Source organism: Triticum urartu, chromosome 6 (assembly GCF_003073215.2).
Source record: "Triticum urartu cultivar G1812 chromosome 6, Tu2.1, whole genome shotgun sequence".
NCBI classification, from domain to species: domain Eukaryota; kingdom Viridiplantae; phylum Streptophyta; class Magnoliopsida; order Poales; family Poaceae; genus Triticum; species Triticum urartu.
Window position 1 is genome coordinate 498,472,766 of NC_053027.1, and position 12,130 is coordinate 498,484,895.

The window sequence follows — 12,130 nt, forward strand, 5'->3', positions numbered from 1 at the left end:
AAATCCTAGTGGGTACGTACTCCGTAAAAACAGATTTTTCCAAAACTAAGTCGCTCCCTTTCATGAATTCTGTAGTATACTCCTCCGTCGACGCTCCCTTTCATGAATTCTGTACATCATGTCGCCGACATGTGGGACATATAGCAACCGGGTCGACGTGTCAAGCACCAAATAACAGTGCAGAACAGCAGGGGGACGCACCCCACTCGTACCGGCCCAGTAGTAGCAATGAGCAATGAGACATCAAATCACAATGCCGCACTTTCCCAGACGGACGAAGCAACCATTATTTCACACTTCGGTTCGCCATCATCTCGAACCACGTACTAGTATTGCTTCTGCCTCAAGAGGGACACGCGCATCGCCTTGGTACATCATGACACGTGGGACCGCATGACAAGCCATGCTCCCCCGCCGATCGCTTGGTAAAATCACCTCATTTTTACTATACTTCCTCCGTATCGGTTTACTACATGGCATGCACGTCGTTCTAGGTTGAGAATTTAACTGGCTATATATGTGATGAACAGTACTCTAGCCTTTTAAAAAAATGTATACTTTTGTACAGTAGTACTATCGATGGATTGCACCATGGAGCAAAAATTGAAATTAAAAAAAGGTGGTACATATAGAGAGCGCTCGTCGCCAAATTATGCATATAGTACTATTAGAAAGGCTAGTCACAATAATGGTGTCCAGCACAACCCACCCCTCAAATAAAACTAAGAGGGTGCTTGGATACGTTTTAGTCCCATGACTAAAAGTAGTGGGACCAAAACATGCCAACCTCACCCATGCTTGGATCCAAATACTAAAAAGGCTAAAATCAAGTTAATGAGCATTTATTATCCTCCAAACCCTCCAATCCAGAACTCGCCTGTGTTAAAGGAGAGGAGTTAAATGAGTAGAGAGAGGACTAATCCACATTTTAGTAGGGGTACCCCTCACTAAATTTTTTTGTCTCAAGACTAGTTTTAGCCCCTCTTTAGTCAGGGGTGCTTGGAACTTTAGCCTCTTAAAGAGACTATTTTTAGTCAGACTAAAATAAGTCCCTTGGATCCAAGCACCCTCTAAGCATCCTGGAATTCTTTGACAAAACTAAGCAGCCTGAAATTCTTTGACAACTAAACTGCTGGCTATATGATGTTGGCCATATATATTGTAGGTATATAATGTGAAGAAACGAGTGGTAGTACTATACCAACTAAAAGATGAAATGTAAGAAATACTAGTATGTACGTATTGAAGAGTTAAAGTAACGAGAAGAAACATATCATAGTTCTGCTGGGGGCTCAGCACAACACACCCCTCAAATTAAATTAAGCACACCTGAAATTAAACTTTGCAACTATTCCGGTAGACACTGCATTAGAACCACCATGAGCAACGACACTACCACCTTACTCAGAGTCCTCGTCCACGTCCTCGACTTCGTCCTTGTCCCTCTTCCTCTTGGCCAATACTTCTTTGCTTGAACCGCACACTTGGCTGTTGCTCTTCATCCAACCATTGTACATATTGAAGCAAAGGTAGCCGTCCATTGCAGCATAGTGTATGTGGTCTATATCTAGTACATTCCGCTGCCATGCATGACGATGAAACATGTAATGAGGTTTCTCCAGTTTACCGTACGAAGGATGAACCATGGCTCCTGCCAGGGTCAGCATTGAAGGCTGACGAGAGGACACCAACCGATTCTTATGGAGGTCGAAGGTGTTGCCTACAATGAGGCCTATCCGACACAGGACTTCTTTGTCGTTACCAAAGTCTACAGTAAAGAATTTCACTGTTTTTTCCTTGAGGAAGTTCTTAAAATCCTGGCACTCAACGTCGGCATGGCATATGTGGTAGACCAAGCAAACGTTATGTATGCAAACCTGGATCATGGCGGGCTTCTTCCTCTCTTCGTCCTTTAGATCCTTCTCTCGTCCCAGGACTATGGTGTACTCAACATCTAGCCCAGCGACCCACTCATCATCTGAGTTTTCGAACATGCGGCTGAAGCGAGAAGGGCATCCTTTCACCGTCGTGGAAGAACGGGTGTAGATGACGTCGAACTCATCGCCGGTGATGGTTCTAACCTTGTACTCACCGCCGATCATGGAGATTTGGGACGCCATGGATTTGGGAGGAGGGTTAGGATTAGTGGAACTGCCGTAATGTGAATGGACGGGACGACTAGGAGCGAACCGCCGTAGTATTGAAGGACGTGCGGGGACGAGTAGGAGCGAACTGCCAGCGTGCGAACGGCAGGGTAGAGGCTTTCCATTCTCCCATGATACAGGCTTCCGAGAGCCCTTGGATCTGAGATCGAACGGTTGCATGGCGTGATTCTAGACCTATGGGTGAATATCCTATCCTCGAGGGTTATTCTGCAAATTTTCAGCAACTTAGCATGCGACCGTTTGATCTCAGATCCAAGGGCTGCCAGCAGCCCGTATCATGGTCGCGCCTACCACGACCGTCGCGTCCCTCGCGCGGTCGTGCCCTTGGAGATTTAACACGGTGCGTTAGGCTATCTGATGTTGGCATGTCATACATAGTCATCACTTAGTCACTCATACTACAACAAGGTTGGCTATAAGTGTATTTTTTTACTCCTCTCTATCTCTTTCTTCGTACTCAAGGAAGAAATAGTGCTAAGTGCGTGTATTTATTGCATTTGCCAAGGAGTGACCTGTTCCAATGAAATGGTGTTGCTAAGTTTGCTTCATTTAATTAGCTATAGACTCAAAATTGTCTTTTCACCTAGGTACACACGCTTAGCACCGTTTCTTCCTTGGGTCACCAAACTAGTCTCTCTCTTCTTGATTAACTTGCCACATCAGACTTTATGCCTATGTGCCAAGCTTAAGCACCTGTAGGAGCAAGTAAAAGTAAGTACAATAGTGCCTCTACATGGCATTTTTGCATATGTGGAGGAAAGAGAGGCAAGAAAAAAGTGGAGAAGTGGGCTCTCATGCAAGAGCCAGCCTCTACTACATGGTGGAGCATTGGGACAGGCACTTGTATGGAGGTGGTCAGGAATCTGGGAGACTCATGCTGGTCATAGCGCCGCAGTTAAAATGATAATGGCAAGTCAAATCACGGGGCCCCACCTGTCCAGCAGTAACTCGCTGTCAAATCACACAGCCCTACATTTGAAGCATCCTACTCCCTTGTCTTCTCGCGTCTCTGTCGAACCGACTAGGCGGAACTGCCCCGCTGACTACCGCGCAGGAAAAGCCTCGCCCTCGACTTTTAAATACAACTACATGCGCTTAAGAATCCAATGATATACTTTTTGTGACATAGTAACTCATATTTAGTTAGTCAAATGGATGACCTAGAACTACGTGTAGGCCCTATAAACCGAGACGGCTAAAAATAAAAAAACCGAGACGAAGAGGGTAGTTCAGCACGTATCCTTTTAGATCAATATAGTCGGGATTCACCAAGGAGCAAACCAAGTGGTAGGCTGCTCCTGTCGTGTTGGCGTAGCAACTCAAGCAGGGTCAGTCCGCACATGAAATGGTGACACACTTAACAGGACCCCTTTGGCCGACACGTGGCTCATCCACCGTCTTGTTCCACGTGCGATCTACCAAATTATAGTTCGGAGCAGCGGTTGGAATTGGAGGCACCCCGGTCGTAGCGCCGCAGTAGTAGAAAATGAGCGACGAGGGGTCAAATCACAAGGCCCCACCTTTCCCGCATTAAGCTGGACGGACGAAGCAACCATCATTTAACTCTAGGGCGCAAGAGCATAAAGAAAAGAGAAAACAATGATGCATGCAGCAGCTACCTAGGGCACCCTAGGGTAGGGGTCTCCACTACAGATCCTTTTTTTGAAAGCGCCTCCACTACAAATCGGCTTCTCCCTCGTCCTCTTGAAGAAAACCGATGATGAGTGTGGTGGTAGGGTTTGTAGGAGTACTATGGCGTGCGGGGCCACATCATAGTAAACGGGTTCAAGCCGACACCTTAAATATGTGTGGGCCACTTGGTTTTACGGGAACGAGGCAGCATTTTGGGTTTGGGGACCAGTGGAGATATAGTACGTACAAAAAATTGTGGACGTAGGTTCGACCGAAAGGCAATGATGCATGGGCCCTGCATTTTGATATACCCGGGGCCACGTGAAATTTTCTACTCTACTCAAAACTAGTAAAGTACACATGTATTGAACGATGAGATTTTGAAACCAAATTATGAATAAATACACACTATAGGATGTAAAGCTTTGAGTCATATATGCATGATGTAGATGTTTGTTTAGTTCTTATAGTTCATCTCATTCAAAATCAATAAGTTTTATAAAAATGTTAAGATTCATGGGGTTGTGCATTGTACTCCCTCCGTTCCAAAATAGATGAGATGACCCAACTTTGCACTAACTTTGTACAAAGTTAGTGCAAAGTTGGGTCATCTATTTTGGAACGGAGGGAGTAAATCATAAAGTAAAAACAAATAATGGCAATTCATTTAGAAAAAAACAATCAATTATGATACAAAAGATTCATAGAACAAAGGAGAAGTGCTTGTGTTTTGAGGTTTGTGCATTATGCTTAAGTTCAACCATGGAGTCTTCTAAATTGTACATGTGGCAAATCTGGTGGAATGTTGATGATATCCAACGGCCAGTAGTGCTCGGATTTGCCTATCTCTGCACTGTCGGGTTAGCTTCATCCAGCGACCATCTTTCAAAGTTATTGGCACACTATATAGTTCTTGTGCCATAGTTGCATGTTTTGGAAAAAAAGCTACTAGTGGGTTGTACTCTCTATTTAGGAATAGAAGATGTATACATGGAAGTTGTAGGGAAAGAGATGACATGGAGCATCTCAATTCCTATGAGTAGGGATTGGAAAAGAGATGTCATTTGGTTCACATCATAGGAACTTTTCTATTGAATATAGAGATGACATGTTTCTCAATTCCTGTGAGGAGGGATTAGAAAAGAGATGTAATTTGGTTCATACCATAGGAACTTTTCTATTGAATATACGCTAATGTTTATTTTCCTTTTTAATTAAGGGAGTATAGGAATCCATTCATATGAACCAAGTGGCTCTAAAGCTATAGAAATGATATCATGTTTATTTCCTTTGAAATGTGGAGTATATGAATCTATTCCTATGAACCAATTGGCTCCAAAGGAAAAAAACCTATAGAAATCATATCATATAGAGTTCATATGATATTCATCGACACTAAAGGATGCTTGAAATTGCTGTGGGTGATACGATGGTCTTTCTTTGTAGACTCCTCAACCAACTTTATAGTTACCTCTCGGAGATGAATGAAATGATATATACATGGTATTCTACATGTGCAATTTGGTACACGAAAACTCGGTAAAAGTTTGCGAGGTTCGAATTTTCAATAAAGCTATATGCACTGCATTTCGGAGCGGAGGGAGCATACGGCAGTTGCTAACACTCACGTGGAAGATTTATGTGTAGGAGGAGTGGCTGTTCTGTTAAATGACATGGCAAAACTGACACTGTCGGATGCCGATCTAACAGTCCTTACGACGTTCATCAGGAAAAGGCTTGTGGCGAACGTTTGTCGGACAATGATTTACGGACACATGCATTGCATTGATATGTGCCCCCTCTCTCTCATGCACCCGCACCCTCACGAGTCACGACTCTCTCGAGTCCTCTCGCAGACTCGCACGTCGCACCCACCGTCTATCTGCAGGTAGACGTCACGCACATATGTGCTCTTCACACCCTACCCTCAAAACTTCTAAAAATCAAAAGACGGCGCGCACATTTTGTTTTAGCTCACACGTCACACACTTGTACTATTACTCTTGCGGCGAATGTTCTTTGGGCATAGTATATTGTACTCTCACGAAGAGAAGTGGTGCACGCACGCACTAGTTCTCTCACACCCACTCACGGGTACACGTAGGAGCGCATTTTTTTGAAGCTGGTACAACAAAATCACTCCACTATATATAAAAGCAAGAGCCTTAACGCTTGCTTTACTAGGGTTCCTCTCGTTCACTCTCTCATGCTCTCCAGATCTAAGCAACACATAGGTGGCCACAGTCTCTCTCAGCTCACGGCTGGTCACAAATCTAGCCGGACAACCTCGACCGGGGCAGGGGTGTAGGTGCATCGTTCACGCTGTCGTCGGCAGCGACGGAGGAGACCAACGGCTGCCCGCGCGTCCCGATCGGCGGCCATGCTGTTATCTCCGAGAGAGCGCCGGCTCGGGAGGGCCTCCGACCCCTTCTTCCTCCCTGCGGTATTGTGGCCAAGATGCAGCCTCCCGACGCCGTCTTTGTGACATGCCGACGACCCTCAGGTATATATTCCTTCGAAACCTGCCTTGCTCTACTGCCCCAGCTCCCTTCGTGTGGATCCTTTTCTACTTCCGTCCGCTGTTCCCAAGCCACCTAGACTTCAACTAAGGCACGTGCTTTGCACGTATGTTCTGTATGATAGATACTCATATACCTTCTTTTTAGAGAGAGAAATTGGTACTCGTATCTTGAGTAGATATCATAGTGTGTTTGTTTGCATGAACTAAGGACTATTCTGAAATAAGAAGCAAATCACTTGCACAAATCAAACTGAGTTCCAAGTAAGAATTTGATTACAAGATAAAAGTTGTAGTTTTATTATATGATGTTTCCTGGGTTCCACTGATGTATAGTTCCAGAGTTGTTTGACGGTTTACATGCATGTTTATGGACTATTTTGTGCAACTAAATAAGTCATTTAGGTCTGACAGACACTCATGTCCTGTATTAGCTTGAGGTATAGCTTATGTATGACTGAAATAAAATATTACACTTTTTCTGCCAATAATAAAAATATTACATTTCTCGATGAAGTAGAATAAAACTTTAGCTAGCATCAGCCATGCAATGTTATGTTATGTGAACAGTGTAAACTTTGCAGTATAGCGGCATCTAAAAAAATCCATTTTTACAGTAATCTAAAAAATAAGTTAGTAGTAGAGTGTTTATTTCCCAGGTGACAACGGGCAACCAAAATGTGCTAGCTATTTGCCAACCTGTCGTACTTGCATGTGAGGAGGTGGCAGCAGTTTCTAGACATTTCTCAACTTCAGTAGGTGCAATCCAGATTCAACGGGGACTTCTTTATTTGTTTACTTGGAGAGCAGAGTCAGCCATGTGCACAAGGAGCGGGAGCGAATCCGGCAGCTCTTAGTCGTCAGATCATGTCATCCTTTGTTTGATGGACGATAGTGATATGCATGAGAGGGGAAATGAACGGTGGATTTTGAGCCATTGCTTGTTTGGGCGGGAGAACCGAAGATGGAGTGGTAAATCCAATTTCAAAACTGCCGCATTATAGTAGTAGTAGATTAGAAGTAAAGCTATTTCATACAGTCGACTCAAAGCGTTGGTTCAAACAGGGAAGAAAGTGGGAAAGCTGTAGCATGAATCTAGGACTTGGTTCTAAGAGGAAACGGGGGAAAGTAGTAATATATGTCACTGTTTAAATAACTGTATATCTTATTTGTGCAAACAGGGATGTCTGTCTCCATATCGTTTCAGGATGTGTGTCTCCGTATCGTTTCTATCCGCGCAATCTAAAGCACACACCTCAGTTTTAGTACAACTGCGCAATATGAGATGGCTATCCCTCGCTGCCGTCGTCTAACCTCCCGTCTTCAAGGTATCCCTACATTGGTAGTAACTAAGGTAGAATGACCAACGCAATCTAAAAGAAGCTGATTCGTACGTTTTACTTCCTGATTGCAGTGCAGGGACGAGCGAAAACAACTGCATCCTAGTCCGGAATGCACTTTCTACCAGTTCATCCATGGACCAAGGACTAGCTGGCACGGCTGCACGGCGGTTTTTTGGACAGGTGCGCGGACAAGAGGCATTGTGGTCTGCTTATTTCTGCAAATAGCGGTGCTTAAATTTAGTGGAATGCACAAGCATTTCAGCTGGTCAATACACTGCATGGTTCAGTTCAACATTCCAGCTGATACCACAATTATAATTGGTTATTCTGGAATGAGAGAACCTAACCCTGAATGGTGGCAACAAGAAAAAACCAGAGTGAACTCCAGGAAATTTAAGCCTGCCGGGAGGCCCTTTGCTCAGAGAGAAGCCTTGCTTGTTTTTTCCTGATTTGTAAACCTTCTCACATCTTTGTCTTTTGTTGTGAACTAGTATATGTTTGTTATGTTCTATGAATCATTGAGATGTATAAAATTGCTTAACTTATGCTTTTCAAGTTTTTTATGAAGACGAATTTAATGTGAGTGTTCCACATGAGCGTTGGACTAGCGTGTGAACGTTTGGAATTTATTACATTGTGGCCTCAATTAACTGCATGAACCACTGTAACAAGATACATAGTTTCTTATATGTCAGACAGCAGATTCTTGATTGTTAGCTAGTCGATAGCCTAGTGTTGAAGCGAGCTGAACCAATCTGCCGTGTTTTGCACAACTGCTTACAAATAGGGTAGCACCAACAGCGTTTACAAGTACTTATGTATACGTCGGCGCATGGTTCTCGAACGAGTGCTCTATTTCATCAAAACACACACTGCTCGTATGATAAACCGTGACAACTTATGTCTTACCATGCCATATTCATGAAAAAACTAGTGAGGACGCATCTGTTTCGGCAACAATTACGATGGTTCTCACATGATTCACGGGCACACAAAAGTAGCAGCAGTTCCCATAGACGGATTCAAACAGAGTACTAGCCCCATAGGGGTCGATAACAGGCAATGTTCGGATAATTAGACACAACCCAAACTACTATTAAACACTAGCTGGGGCAACTATTTCATGCCTCGATCTAATTTGGGCTGGACACAAGACGGACCTTGCCATGAACATCATCGAGGACGTCCCGCAGTAGCTCAATCCTGTGAACCTTCATGAAGACAACCTTGTGGCCTTGCCACTGATAAACTTGTTTGTGGAGGCATGCCACGTCATCTTCCTGCGTAAACTTGACAAGAACAATATTCCTCACAAACAAAGGAGTAGCTTTGAACTTCTTGTGCTTCAGTACACCCTGGACAACACGCATAACAGTGAGGCTGGAATACAACTCTTCATTGGTATAACCGCAAATGGCTTCCAGGATCCAACAGCCTAAGAACTCTGTTTTCCCAGTGCGTATATTCAGGTCGTCCGCCTCATAGCGAGTGACATGTACAACCACACAATCCTTGTCTGCATCAGGGCTCTAATTGAAACAGAAACAAATTCTGAATTACTTTTCAGTATAAGAAACACAAGTTATTTAAACCACTACATATACCATGGCATCGAAGCTAATAAAATTTTGCATTATTAATCACCACATACTTCCTTTTCTAAAAAAATCACCACATACTTAGATGAAAAACCACAATCAAGATCGGCAAAGAAGGAAATCACCTTGGGCAGATCAGCGCGGGGGGGGGGGCATCCTCGAAGGGGGAAAACTGCTCCTGCAATGCCACGGGGGCTGTAACCTCAAATGGGGCATTGACCATCTCAGTATCTGGGGTCGCCTCGGTGGTTGCCTCCATCTTCTTGGAGCTCTTTGTCTCGTGGGGATCAGCCTCCCGTGTCTGCTCCAATATCGGCAGATCTTTGCCTGGTTCTCCTTGGTCCAGCATGAAACTGACGAATACTAGGAGTCCACTGAAAGGAAAACACAATCGCAATGATAATGAAACAAAAAAGAGAGTGAGGATCGGTTACTGCTTTGCAAAAGTTCTTTTTTTCCTCTGAACGAAAATATACCAACATCACGGATCCGCTTACCTTCCCTTTGTTCGGAGAGAAGAACAGTGGCAGATGCAAGTGTTAACTTTCTTGAAGACGGTGAGGGAGAAGGGGATTCACCGAAGAGTGAAATGATGGTTGCTTCGTCCGTCAAACTTAGACTGCGAGGAGGTGGGGTTTTGTGATACGACGGCTCGTTACTGCCGCACTACGACCGGGGTGACTCTCCGCCTGCATACTGCCTTCTAATTTGGTGGATGGCATTTGGGCCCGCGCGCTGCATGGCCCGCATGTCGGTGAACAAAAGTATAACGGCATTCAGTAGAGGGAGACGTCTCAATGACCTAGGAGGAGCCAGAAGCGGTAGAGTGTCTCCACTGTACTAGTAGTAATTGTTTTTCTGGGTAGCTGTAGAGTGTCTCCACTGTACTAGTAGTAATTTTTCTCGGGTCCCAAGACAAAACAGCCCATCCACACTACTAAATAGTAAAATCAATTCAAAAACCTGGGTGCTCTTCTTCCTCCTCGCTCCCACCCACCTCACGTCAGCTCGCTCCACTCGTACCCCCAAATTCCTCACCTCACTCCTACAGAAAACCCCAGCTCCCCTTCTTCCTCACTCCTACACAAAACCCCCACCCCCCCCTTCTTCTTTGCTCGCACTACAACTAGGCTCGTCATTCGTTACTCTGCTCAAATCCGTGAGCGCGAAGCGACGCCCTCGAGGAAAATGGAGTCGGCTGACCCCAGCCCAAGAAGATGAGGCTCCCGCCAGCGGCGACGCCTGTTGTAGATCCCGCACCCGGCAGCGCGGGTAGAAGCGGCGACCCCGCCCCCACCGGATCCCAGGAACCTGTAAAATCTCGGGTGGACCGCATCAGTGATCTCCCGGACGCCATCCTTGGGGAGATCATCTCGCTTCTCCCCACTAAGGATTGCTGCCACACCCAAGTCCTCTCAATTCGGTGGCGCCCTCTATGGCGCGTCGTTCCCCTTAATCTCGATTGTCATCAGCAATCTCTCTTCAATGATTTTGAAATCCCCAGAGCCATCATCTCCTCCCACCAGGGCTCCGTTCAGAGCCTCTGCATCCCGTCATGCTACCTGAGCAAGCATACCATGCCCTGCACGGTGGACACCTGGCTGGAATCCCCTGAATTCATAGAACTACAGCTTCTTGAGTTCTACTATTCCCTTGGAAATCACATACCACATACCGAACGCCATGAACTTGTGCCCTCAGCACCGATGTCCATCTCGGGGTTTTCGTCCTCTCTCCACACTGCCACCTTTGCGCAGTGCTACCTACCAGACAATCTGGTACTAAACCTTTGACTCCCATTTCTCAAGAAACTTTCACTTGTGTGGGTTCATATATCGGAGGCCTCATTGCACAGCATCATCCACTCAGGTTGGCCTGCGCTGGAGTGCTTGGTGCTTGTTTTCACAGTTAGAATCGGTTGTCTCCAAATAAAGTCGCCTAACCTTGTAAGAATTGGAATTTCTTTTGACGGAAGGCAGCTCATCATCCAAGATGCCCCTTCACTTCAAAGGTTGATCCTTGATTCTAGTTATTCACCGTTGCAAATAACCGTCCTCTCTGCGCCTAAACTGGAGACCTTGGGTGTAATACATGATCTATGTGCTCATTTCAATATGGTGTTTGGCTCCACAGTTCTTCAGGTACTTTATATTATCATCTACACTTGTAACCATAAGCTGCATTTTAAATTTCTGCGCATAATTTATATATCATCTTGGAGTACACATTTTGTACTAATATTATGTTCTATGCTCAATGAAGAGTTTCTCCATGGATGGCCTATCAATGGTGCTGGATTCTGTCAAGATCTTATATATCCAAATGAATTGTTTTGATCTGAACAAGATTATTGGCTTGCTGCAATGCTTTCCATGTATGGAGAAGTTGTATATAAAGGTGATAATTTCATGCACATTGGAAGCCCGCATATAGTGTACTAGAATTAACCGTTTAGCTATTGCTCTTTTGACACTCTTCTTTTAGACCTTAACTATTTTCACTCTTCATGTCTATTTAGGCAACAGGATGGGGTAAGAAAGTTATAACCAATCGGTGGATTCGTAAGCATCGGGATTTTCTCACTTCTCATGAGATTCGATTGAAGACAATAACGCTAGAACGATATGTAGCCAACCGTGCAAACACAAGATTTGTCACATTCTTCCTGCTGAATGCGAGGTTACTATTGTCCATCAGGCTTAAGTTTATCAGCAGCATGGTTTTGACGGATGGGTATGTCGAAGAGCAAAAAAAAGGAGTTTCAGGTGGGCAAAAGAGCTTCTGAACATGCCGGGCTTCTATTTACAACATATTGTGGTCATAATCCAGTAAATTTTACGACCCGGGATGTTCATTCTATGGACCTGACCGATC